Below are 13,209 nucleotides of genomic sequence, written 5' to 3' on the forward strand. Positions count from 1 at the left end.
GTTTCAGCAAGTAAACAAAACTAGTTTCACTTTCAATACTCAGCAAAGCACACAGAACCAGGCTGTCAGCTCCCATTGGCTGGTCCGTTGCCATGCTTACTCACTTACTGATTTTGTTAACCATGTCTCTGCCAGTTAATGAATATACTCTGACAGCAACCTTTCCTGTTGGCTTCCCCATTGACTGCTTATGGCAAGTCAGCAGAGAAGGTTGCAAATAGTGATCATGTGATTGTGGACTGTGCAACTCTCAAAAGTGTGAGCCAGTTGTTAAACACCAGGGTTGCAATCTCATGACCACAGTGATGGGATGGCCAGAGCTTTGTGCATTGGTCATAAGTATTACTTTTTACCACCATTGTAACTTTGGTCCCTGAATGAGTTGTTGTTAACCAAGGACCATCTGTACAGTACAGTGATGGTCAAAAGATGTTCAGTGCTTGGAATGAAGTGGATTGTGCAGCCAGAGAAATAATATTTTGTTCATTCAATTTTTTTTTAACCTGTGTTAATCAACAGTATTTTAAGTACTCGCTTCTAAATGGAATGTGTAATCATTCTTCCACTTTTTAGAAGAGTGGCATTTAAACATAGAACTCTACATTTGAATAGACATGTATTATTGAACATGGCATTGTTTCTAAATTTAGAGGCAACCATTAAAAGGTGTTGCTTTCCTTTCCTCTTCATTCATCAAATCCATGTAGAGGGACTTTTTAATGGTCTCCATCTAGGTTTTTTTTTAACTTCAGTTTCTGCCTTCTTTAATCTTTTATTGTTGTTGTTGGTGCTTCCTTGGTTTTAAATGGTTTTAACAATTAGTGAACCACCAGAGTTGCTAGTAATGAGTGGCATATAAATATCATAAATTATTGTTATCTGTGTAAATTGAGTGCTCTAAAATTACACAATTGCTTATGAGAATGGGGAATTGCAGCTTGAGCACAATTGATAACCTAATACCTATTGTGAGCGCTCTGAAGATATCTTATGTCTTAAAGAAACCTTACATAGATTGTATAGTTTTGCAATTCTCATATATACAATGCAATCAACAAATCTGTGCTTCTGAAGTCTTGTCTCCTATAAGCAAGAATACTAAGGTCGTCTTAGAGTTCGCCTGAGGGATTAGAGCAGCCATGTATTTAAGCACTCATAAAATTACTTAGAGTCTGGTGCCTTCTAACATTTGGCTGGTGATAAAAAATTATGATGACTTGAGGCAAGACTGCTTTGCACAGATCTGTATTACATACTTCTATGCTTCTGTGTACTCAGAATTCAAGCAGCAGGCCTCAGGTATAAAGACATGTTGCTTAGGAAAGGCCTATGTTTCCCACCAGCTGTTTTTATATAAAATAAAAGATGATAGCAATACATTGATTGTGCCATTTTAGGGCTTGTATTTTCAAAAGCAATTATTCTCTCTCCCCCCCCCCCGCTCCTCCTTCCCCTCACCTCCCTCCACATATTGTTACTCAAATACATAGCCGTGTTTGCTGGGTAATTCTGGGAGCTGAAATCCATGGATCTTAAAGTTGCCAAGGTCGAGAAACCCTGGAATGGCCACAATTGCTAACCAGATGTACTGAAAGAGCTGATCTAACTGCAGCCATTCAAGCCAGGTTTACTAGAAGGGTGTTATTGCATAGGTGTTTCTGCATGGGGTTGTTCCATGCTGCAGAGCAACATTGCATCTTTTCCTCTTCTTGAATAGCCTCCTGCAGATTATGCTGTTCATTAACAAACTGTCAGATACCACTGATTTGGAGAAAAATGGATGTGGAAACACAAAAATACACATTATATATCATAGCAATAGCACTTGGTCTTATATACCGCCTCACAGTGCTTTACAGGCCTAAGCAGTTTACAGAGTCAGCATGTTGCCCCCAACAATCTGGGTCCTCATTTTACTTCAGAAGGATGGAAGGCTGAGTCAACCTTGAGCCTGGTGAGATTCGAACTGCCAAATTGCAGGCAGCCAGCAGTCAGCAGAAGAAGCCTGCAGTACTGCACTCTAACCACTGTGCCACCTCATTAAATATCATAGATAAACTTAAGGTTCAACGATGTAAAAAGAAGCTCCCAAAGCCTTCATATAGGAATATCAAAGAAGAAGAAAAACTCAATGGTGCATTACTTGGAATGCTGACAACATCCCTTGCCTGTTAAAAATGACATGGTTGCATTTTCCATTATTGCTTCATGCCCCGTCCCACAATCTGACAAATACTCTTTGGCCATGAAAAGGTGCCTACCCCTTCTTCAGTGGTATTTCTCTCTTATTATGAAGTGGCTTGGTCTGTAACAGACAAGGCTTAACTTTCCTGTTCAATGCATTGTGGTGCAAGGAAAATATTTAGCTGGTAATTAATACAAACTTGTTTTAAAAGCAAAACCTATTTTAATGCAACGCTAGGAATTATTTTCATTCACAGCCAAAACTAACTTAAACAGATAAGCGCACTCCTGTCAGTGCTGTGGAATGCTGCCAAAAGCAGAAGTATCCAAATTAATTATAACAGTAGCAGAAAAAAACCGACCAGAATACACAGAGCTTCAAGAAAGACTCAGAATATATTGAACTGCTTTGCTTCCTGCAAAGCGTTCATCATTGAGGTCTACTTTTATCCCTTATGGGAGGGGCAATCACCTCCCAGCCTTACTCCCGAGTCACCCCCTCTACTTCAGCTGCTCTCGTCTTCTAGCAGCTCTGTGCATATGCGCACTGGGAAAAGGCTCCCCTGGGTCCTCTGCTTCGCTGCTGCCAGACTCCAAAGGCTCTGAAGGCAGCACCCCACTCCCAGAGGGTCCTGGCCCCATCCCTGCATCGGACGCAGGACCCTCATCCAAGTCCACTCCAGACTCCCAGACTGGTCCCCTTTCGTCCTCACTGTCCGATACCTCTGTCATCTGCACAGACTGCCGGCGAACCACAACAGGTAATTCCTCCTTGTTTCCCTTTGCACAGGATGAGCCAACCTGCATTTATTTGGAAATGGCACAGGCTGAGTTGGGTTTACTGCCTTGTAATAGTGACTAATTGGCCATCCCCTGGACTTGGTCTATGTACCAAGCCTTAAAGATGCTTCTTAGCATATGGGGTTGTTCAGCTGATTCTTTGAGTTCTCTGTAAGGAATCAGTACAAACTTGGGATCCTATCAAAATTCCAAGATATCTAATGTTTCCTATTAATTTGCAGATAATAGCATAAAAAGCTTTCTGCTGAAGCCTCTTTCTTCTGGCAGAGAGGCTGCTGTTTGGACCCTCAGTAAGACATCCCACAATTCTTTCTGTCTTACAAGATTCACCGGTTGTGCTGGACCAGCAGTCAGAATGTCTTATTCTTGTACAGCAGGGAAAAATATATGCAACTGCCTTGTGCCATTGCTTTCAGTGATTACTTGATCTAGCCTTCTAATTGTACTAAAAATATATTATATTCATAATGTAATATATGATGTTGTATAATATATAGTATATAATAAATATAATAATATATAATATATAGTGTAACGTCATGCAACATAACAATACTGTATAATTGGATTCTTCTTTTAATACCCACTGAAGTCTATGGCTCCTAACATTTGAATTGGAAGTGCTATTACTTAAAGGGGATATGGGAATCTCAAATCTACGTGCTTAGGTTCTGATGATGAAATTAAGAATTTAAATTCAACTGTGCCTGAAATCTTTTTTACACACATGCACACACACATAGACACACACCCAAACACACACATTATCCAATTGCTGCTCTTTTGTAACAGTGCAAAACAAAAATAAACAACTAACATAAAATATCCAGATTATTTTTCCTGCTCTGGAAAATAGAAAAGGGACACACTAACTCCATCTAGTGGATGAAAAATTGAATCTCAAGTTTATTTATAAATGTATTCTTTTGCATAAATAGGATAATTGGCCTGGACAAATGAATATGTTTTGGTTCTTGGAAACAATGATATAACCCAAGGCCTAAAGCAAATTTTGAAATACATAATGTAAAAGTCATGAAATAAAAAAGAAGAAATTAATTAAATAAATTAAAAAACCAAACATTTATGGTCAAAAATCTGTTTTCAGGGGATATAAGGTACATTTGTAACAGTGGAGTCATACTGCTTGTATGAATATGTTATTGCATTCATACAAGTGCCTAGGAAATGTATAGTGAGAAAACGGTTCTCATTCCTGCAAATGTACTTTGTTTCTATTGGCTTGCATGCCATTTCAGGGCACATTGATTATTTAAAAGAACAATATTTACCTTTCAACAGCTAAGTACCACACTTTGTAAGTTAACAGCCTGAGGTAGCTCGTATAAGTTCCTAAAGCACCACTGAGTGATTATGTGCCATCAGATCAATGTCGATTTAGTGACCACAGATAAATTCTTTTCCAGATGATTTCTCCTCATTCTGGTTCTTCCAACAGTGCATCTCTCCTGATTATAATTGAGTCCAGTCACCTTGCATCTGGTCATCATCTTCTCTTTCCTTCTATTTTTTCCTTGCATTATAGATTCCTTGAATGATCTAGATCAGGGGTGTCAAACTCAATTTCATTGAGGGCTGCATCAGGGCTGTGGTTGACCTCAGGGGTTCCAGGGGGGCATGACCAACTGGGTGGGTGTGGTCAACTGAGTGGGCATGGCCATCTTGACACCACTCCCCAGACTTCTGGCATGTTTCCTCTTTGCACTGGGTAAACTGGGCCGAAGCCTCGCTGTCCCGATGTTTCCTCTTTGCGTTGGTAGACAGGGCTGAAGCGATGCAGGCTGGCCCCCTACATTTTCTAGAATGGCACTGTGGGCCGAATCTGACCACATTGTGGGCTGAATCCAGCTGGTGGACCTTGTTATTTGACATCCCTAATCGAGATAATTGTTCTGGCCAAGGCTCCCGAGACCGTAATTATGCACATGCTTATCTTAAAAACAAGTCTTGTTTTATTGCAACACCTGGAATTATTTTCACTCCCAACCGGTAATTTATCTCAAACAGTCCCTTGAGATAAGCATCCACCTTGCTTTCCTGTGAAGTGCTGCCAATAACAGAAGTGTCAAATTAATTAGAAAGAAAACCAACCAAAGCACAAAAAGCTTCAAGAATGAGTCTGAACCGAATGAACGACTTTGCTTTCTGCAAAGGTTTCCTCATCTTTGCCTGTCCTTTATACCTTATGGGAGGACCAATCACCTCCCAGCCTTACTCCCAAGTTGCCCCTTTTGTTTCAGCTGCTCTCGCCTTCTAGCAGTTCTATGCACACATGCACTGGGAAAAGGCTGCCCTAGGTCCTCTGCCTTGCTGCTGCCAGCTCCGAAGGCTCCAGAGGCAGCACCCCACTCCCAGATGGTGCTGGCCCCATCTCTGTATTGGACACAGGACTCTCGTTTGAGTCCTCTCCAGACTCCCTGACTGGTCCCCTTTCTCCCCCACTTCCCAATTCCACTGCCATCTGCACAGACTGCCGGTGAACCACAACAACAATATTATCATATTGTTCTGAGCCTGGCACAAGGAAGAATTTTGAGCTGATTTGTTCGTTTCTTTGGCTATCCAAAATATTCTCAGAAGTATTCTCCAACAACCGAGTTCGAAAACATGACGAGGCCCCATGGCACTTTTTAATTTGTGAAATTCTAAATTTTCTCTGACATGCTTCATTTGCAGCAGATAATGAAGTGAAATACTTGGAACAACTCTTGGTTCCCCCACTTAACAACTTTGAAGTGGAAATGAGTAAAATGTCAGGGAAATCCAGTGTGGGTGTCCTTTTAAAGCAGTTGCATGGCAGGCGGTATCATTTTTCCATTAGTAAGGAAGTAAGCAGCATGGCTGCAGACCTCATGCCAGCTATGAAGAGAAAGATGAGAAAAGCCATTAGCAAATACTAACCACGCGCAGCTGTGCTGCCAGGTGCTTCAGGACAAGATGCCTGTCCATATGTTCTGAGACCTGAAGCCTGGAGACAAAGAAAGTAGTCATTTGCAGATTTCTACTCTATGGTGAGATAGCCAGTTTGGTGTTGTGGATAGGGCATCAGGCTAGTGAGATTGTGAGTTCTAGTCCTGCTGCTTTTATGCCTAAAGCCAGCTGGGTGACCTTGGGACAGTAGTGACTCTCTCTTAGCCCTAGGAAGCAAGCAAGGGTAAATCACTTCTGAAATCTTGTCAAGAAAATTACAGGAACTGTAGACAGTCCTCAACTTACAACCACAATTGAGCCCAACATTTATATTGTTAAGTGAAAAATTTGTTAAGTGAGTTTACTCCATTTTAAAACTTTTCTCGCCACATTTGTTAAGTGAATTGCTGCAGATCTTAAATTAGTAGCACAGTTCTTAAATGAATCTGGTTTCTCCGTTGACTTTGCTTGTCAGAAGGATGCACAAAGGGGTCACATGATGGCAGGACACTGAAACCGTCATAAATGTGAATCAGTTGTCAAGCATCCGAATGTATATTGCATGGCCATGGGGATGCTGCAACAGTCATAAATGTGAAAAATGGTCACAAGTCACTTTTTTTCAGTGCCGTTGTAACTTTGAACTGTCACTAAATGAACTGTTGTAAGTGGAGGATTACCTGTAGACCAGGCACTCACCATGTGATGTCTTCAAGACTAGCTTGAAGACCCCTAAAAACAAAACTAGACTCTATGACTCTGTGCTCCTACTGTCCAACGGAAAGACAACTCCCTGGGTTGTGTGTTTTATTTGTTTGTTCGTATCCTGCCTTTATTAATTTTACCAATAACACAAGGCAGTGAACATGCCCAGCACATCTTCCTGTTTCCCCCACAACACAAGGAGATAAGTTGGGCTGAGAGAGAGAGTGACTGGCCCAAAGTTACCCAGCAGCTTTTCATGGCTAAGGCAGGACTTGAACTCAGAGTTTTCTATCTCAGCATGGGCTTCACTCCAGCATGTATACTGGCGACCATGGCATATTATTCATACGGTTTAACATATTGAGCTACAAACCACTGAATTTGACTTGATTGTATACCAAGCTATGACACACAAAAAGGTTAAAACTAACCATGGTTTGCATATTCTATAAATGTTGTCGCCAGGTCTTTTTTCTTTTCTTTTTTGGTTCAGTGTTTTGGATGAAGTGCAGTATGTGTAAAATAGGTAAGCATTTTATTGTTATGAGAACAAATGGAAACTGATGTTTTGCTTGCTGTCCCCAAATGGCCAAGAAGCCCCAGAAGCCATTAGTGCCATATAAATGAAGACGAGAAACAGCACTTACTTGTCTCCTGGGTTATAGCCCTTCAGGGTTTCTAGTTGGATTGAGATAAGTGAACACACGGGGGCGGGTGGAACCCGGAGAAAGCTTTTTGCTTCTTCTGGGGCCTTTTATTATCCCTGGAAAATTTGGCAAGAAATGAGCTATGAAATGCTGTCTAATATTTTCTTTTAACTACCTTTCATATCACCTGAATATTTTATATCCCAAAAGAACAAAGAAAAAGAAAAGAAAAGAAAAAAAAGAAAAGAAAAGCTATTGTTTCCTCTGCTTTGAAATCTTAGAAGCTGGCTTTTCATTTTGCAGTCTCCTTCGTATGAGGTAAAGAAAAATTAAGAAACTTCCTTTCTGATCTTAAAAATTATAAATGAGCTCAACCTAACAGAGCATGCCGGGGTATGATTTGTGGGGCTTTGGACATCGCCTGAAAAGTGAATCAGCCAATTTATCAAGCAGGATTTCTGGCTTGGCATATGGAACACCTTGCCATGGTATATATTCTGTGGACGGGTTTATGTACTTTGAGATATTGGCCCTGTTTTTGTGGGGGGGAGTTTTATTCTTTTAGAGCAGCGGTTCAAACTCAAGGTCCGTGGGCCAGATTGGCCCGCGGGGTACTTAGATCTGGCTTGTTTGGCCAGCCCGTGGTGCTTCTGCCAGAGAAAATGGAGCCCGGTCCTCCCAAGCTCCATTTTCACTGGCAGTGGGTTGCAGAAGGCCACCACAGCAGAAAACGGAGCTCGGGAGCCCGTTTTCATTGGCAGAGCACTTGGGCTGCCATAGGTGCCCCTGACCTGAGTGACATTGAGCTGGCCATGCCCACCTGGGCCACGCCCACCCCAGCCCCCCAAGGTCAAACACAACCCTGATGTGGCCCTCAATGAAATTGAGTTTGACACCCCTGTTTTAGAGAGAAGGCAGAGTTCCTGGTGTTCCATTTATAAACCTTGTATAGGTAGTCCTCACTTAATGCCATTCATTCAATGACTGTTCAAAGTTACAGGTAGCCCTTGACTTACAATAGCCCATTTACAGCAGTGATGAAAAAAGTGACTTAACGACCATTTTTCACACTTACTACCGTTGCAGCATCCCCATGGTCATGTGATCAAAATTCAGATGTTTGGCAACTGACCCATATTTATGACTGTTGCAATGTCCCGGATTGTGTGATCCCCTTTTGAGACTATCATGCCCCTGGTGGAGACTGACTCTGAGGGAGAGGAGGAACAGCCAACAAGAAGTGGAAGTGTGGCTCCAGAGGTTGTGGAGGAGGCTGGGGAAGGGCAGAGGCTGGCTGAGCAGTCAGAGGAGGACCCAGGCCCATCCCCTCTCCATCCTAGGGCACGCAGGACGAGAGGATAAGGGAGAGATGTGGTCTACTTGGGAGGAAAGGGCCTTGATCCTCTTCATGGGCTGCAGGTGTGACAACTGAAAAAGAGTTTGGACCTGCGTACTGGCAAACGCTGGAAACAAATCGTGTAAATATCTCTAGTTTATAGTTCCTCTCTGAGTTTGGCGTCCTTCCCAGTGTGTGTTATCTGTGAACATCCTCCAGCCCTTATCTTGCCTGGTTTGTGTTCCTTTTTTCCTTCTTTGTGCAACTGTGTGGGAGTTTTTTTGTCTTCCGTCAAAGATATTTGAAGCTTGGAAGCAAACTGAAGGAATAAAAGGGGTTTCACCTGTTTTCTGTGACCGTGTTTGTTTTGTATCCCACCCTGGGTCATCACAGTGACCTTCTGACAAGCAAAGTCAATGGGGAAACCGGATTCACTGAACAACCATGTTACTAACTTAACAACTACAATGATTCACTTAACAACTGTGGCAAGAAAGGTTGTAAAATGGGGCAAAACTCACTTAACAAATGTCTCAGCAACAGAAATTTTGGGCTAATCATGGTCATAAGTCGAGAACTACCTGTATTATAGTTCTGAAGGAGACTTCTGCTAGTTTTCAAAGTTGTTGCAGCATTGCCTAGTTAAGTGATTGCCATTTGCAACTTTCTCTGCTGGCTTCCAACAAACAAAGTCAATGAAGGATTTGGAAGGAGGTTGCAAATGGCAATTGGATAATATCATGCTTATTACCTGTGTGGAATTTGCTTAATAACAGCAACTGGGACTGCTATTGTAAGTTGATGTAAGTTGCCTCAGATAGAAAGTCCATTCAGTGAGTGGTAAGGACAGCCGAGAAGATTATAGGAAACTCACTTCCTGTCATTTAGGATACTGCTTATAAGCGCTATATGCTTACAGCTCAAAGCATTGTTAGAGACCCCAAACAGCCACTTCATGGTCTGTTTCTGTTGCTCCCCTCTAGGAGGAGGTTTCAAAGTATTTCTAGCAGGACTTCCAGATTCTGTAACAGCTTTTTTCCCTATGCCATCCATCTGGTAAACTTGCAAGATTTGTTTCTCTCACCACGTACATGTATACATCCGAACTAGACTGTGTTGTTTCTCCAATGTCATATAATATATAAGGGTACGTGCTTTATTTATTTATTATTTTGTCATGTTTATGTTTATATTAGAGGTAGAGACCCTCTGAGAGCTGTATGCAACGTACTTTTGCTGTATGCAACGTACTTTTGATATATGCCGATTAGTGTACATTCAAAGTGACAATAAAGCTATTGTAAGTCTAATTATGCTCATTATCCTTTACCATTGCATTGCTCAGTGACAGAGTTGCAGGTCCTGATTACAGTTGTTAATCGAGGTCTACCTGAACTTCTATAGTTGTCTTTTAGGTTTTTCTTTTTAAGTATGGAAAATACAATCTACCAGCCCAGTCATTGAAGGAGGGCCAAATGTTTTGCACAAGGATCAGGTAGGATTGTATCCAGAGCAGTGGTGGTATGCTACTGGTTCAGATCGGTTCAGCCAAACTGGTAGTAAAACAAAAAGCAATCAGCTGAGAGGAGAAAGAAAAGTGCAGGATCCTCCCTCTCACCTACCCCTGCACTTTCCTCTTCTTTATCCTCTCAGCTGATTGGCGCTGCAGGCCTCAGCTGGTGTGAGGAAAGCTGCATGTGCGCATTAAGTGCATGTGCATTAGGTGCGCGCACACATGCGCATGATCACTGAACCAATAGTGGAACAGGTAGGATCCCACCGCTGATCCAGAGCACCTGTGTTTGGTCTGGGTAAAGACTAGGGACAGCATATTCGGGAAAAGGTGTTTCGGATTGACAAACAGTGGGGAGAAAGGGCCGTGAATGGCAGCAGAAAGGCAAGGGGCCCAGGGGGCAACTGAAAAGTGGTAGTGGAATCAGAGTACTTGGTGCAGAGACATCGGGCAAAGTCTTTGGGTGGGTACAAGACATGGGCGGTGGTCAGTGGTGGGATTCAAATAATTTAACATCCAGTTCGCCAAGGTTCAGGTTGGCTGTTGTGGGAGGTGTGGCCAATCCCCATCCTCCAGCTCCACTGCACATGCAGGACAAGCTTCCCCCAACAGTCAACCTGGCTCTTGGTGAACCGGTTGTTAAATTACCCCCCACAATCAAAATGGATCCTGGGTGCTGTGCTGCACTGCAATGGAGAAACGGGCAATGGAGCAGCCGACATGAGGGAAGGAGGAGGGAAAGCGGCCTTCTCCATTACAGTGCTGCACCCAGGATCCACTTTGATAGCGCGGGATGGGTAATTTAACAACTAGTTCGCCCAAACTGGTGTGAACCAGCTGAATCCCACCACTGGTAGTGGTGAAATGTAGCATCCGTGAACCCAATTTCCTTTTTAAAATGCCTTTGGATTTGGCTCAGTGGATCCCGAGACCAATCTAAATCGTCTGGTTTCACTTTAGCCGCATAACAACCCATTGCAAATCCTATCAACATTTGAAAGCACAGAGTGTTTGCTTCATGGAGCAAAATGCATTATTTTCATTTCTGGTGTGGTTTTTTATGCCGATGGCTAGCCCGGCCTTCAAATCTGAAGGAAATTATTTCTTTGAATTGCAATCTTATTCCTGATTTAATAAGGCAACTAAAATTGCCTAAATTTTTAGGAAAACCTGAAAAGAGGAAAATGTATTTCCAAGTTAAAATAAAGTTGGGATTGTCGAGAGCTGCTTCCCTGGATTTGCCCACGAGTAGAGGCGGTTAGGATGTTTGTCAGTATGGAATATTGTATGGAATAGTAGTTGTAGTGGCCAGACAGTCCATTTGCTGCTTGCCAAATACCTCCTGGTACAATGCCAAGAGGAAAATTTTTGTTTATCCTGCCTTTATTATAACCCAAGGGAGCAAACACATCTAATATTTCTTCCTCCTCCTCCTAGTTTCCCCACAACAAATCAGTTTGAAGATCCAGCCCATCTTGCTGTCTTTCATCATGTCTTTCATCATTTTGCTTGATTTGTACTTTTTTAAAAAAATATTTTTTTTTTATTAATTACATTTCTTAGTGCTTAATAAACATTGTGTTGTCTGGGTATTTAATTTGTTTAGCAATACGGATTATATTTTTAATTTCCGCCCCTTTTTTCCAACCACTGATAAAATAAGTTACATGTTTGATAATATTCTGTGTCTTCTTTCTGTTTAATTTTCAATGTGTCTATCCATTTCTGCACAATCTAGTATCTCTTTAATTATCTCTTCATTTTGCAGTGTTTCTTCATTTTTCCAATATTGTGTGAAGATAATCCTTACTGCTGTTAAGACATGTAATATTAAATACATCCCATTTTTCTGACATCATCCCCAATAAAAACAGGTCAGGTTTAAAATCTACATGTTTCCCTGTTATCTTTTCTAGCCATCTGTGTATTTTTGCCCAATTGTTTTTTTATTTTAACACAAGTCCGCCATATATGATAAAATGTGCCCATTTTTAAAATTACATTTCCAACATTTGCTAGACATATTTTTAAACATTTTAGCTAATCTAGCAGGTGGGTAAATGCCACCTATAAAACATTTTATCTGAATTTTTTTTATAAGAAGTTGCTACTGTTAATCTATAGTTCCCTTTTCATAAATTTTGCCATTTCTCTAGATCTATGTTATAGCCAAAGTTTTTCCCCCATTGTACCATTGTGTCTTTTATTTGTTCAACCATTTTTAAATTTAGTAAGAAGTTATATACCTTCTTAAGTAGGTTTTAATCAGAGTTCACCAGTGCCTTAACTTGATTTGTACTTCTTCATCAGGAAGAAGTACTTCCTCTCAAGTTTCTTTAAAGTGGCCTCTTTGTATTCTATTTCCAAACCTGGGCCGAGAGCGGAGATCTCTCGGTCCCTTACTGCCCTCTACGGGTCAGCTTTCTCCTGCAGCCTGAAATCTTCGGCTTTTTCCTTTTGCAAACCGGTTGCCACAGTGCTCACCTGCGCTTGCACCGAAGAAGCAACGAAAGGGAGTTTATCCAACTTTCTGCAAGCGCCCGTTCTCTTAGGGCACCAGAAGAGCCCTCCATTTTTTCCCACACACCCTCCCCCTTTGGCCCAGGTCACTCCCTGGAAATTGAGGAGATCGGTTTTTAGGCATTTATTTATTTGTCAAATTTATATGGCCGCCCCTCTCACACGAAGTGACTCCGGGAGGCGTAATATAAACCCACTAATTAAGAACGTTCTGTAAAACTATTTTTTTCTTCCAAAAAAATAAAACAATAAAGTAAAGCAAGACCGCGAAGGGGAAGTATTACATTAAAAAGAATGTAATAACGAGGTAAAGAGCAAGTCCCCTGGGCGGGGGGGGGAACATGTTTTGAGGGTTTAAAAAAAAAGGTTTGGGGCTAAACCTCCCCTCGGGAAGGACGATGTTCCAGAGGGAGGGGGGGTCCCAGCAGAAAAAGCCCGCCTCGGACGTCCAGCTGGATGGAAATTTTTCCCTCTCTGCCGGTCCTCCCGGGACAGGTAAAGGTAATCGGCCATAAACGGTTTAAACGCCGTTTTGCACCAGCAGTTAAATGCATTTAAGCTTTGCCCTTCAC

This window comes from Pseudonaja textilis, chromosome 1 (genome assembly GCF_049901715.1).
Source record: "Pseudonaja textilis isolate UNSWEBS1 chromosome 1, rPseTex1.2, whole genome shotgun sequence".
NCBI lineage: Eukaryota > Metazoa > Chordata > Lepidosauria > Squamata > Elapidae > Pseudonaja > Pseudonaja textilis.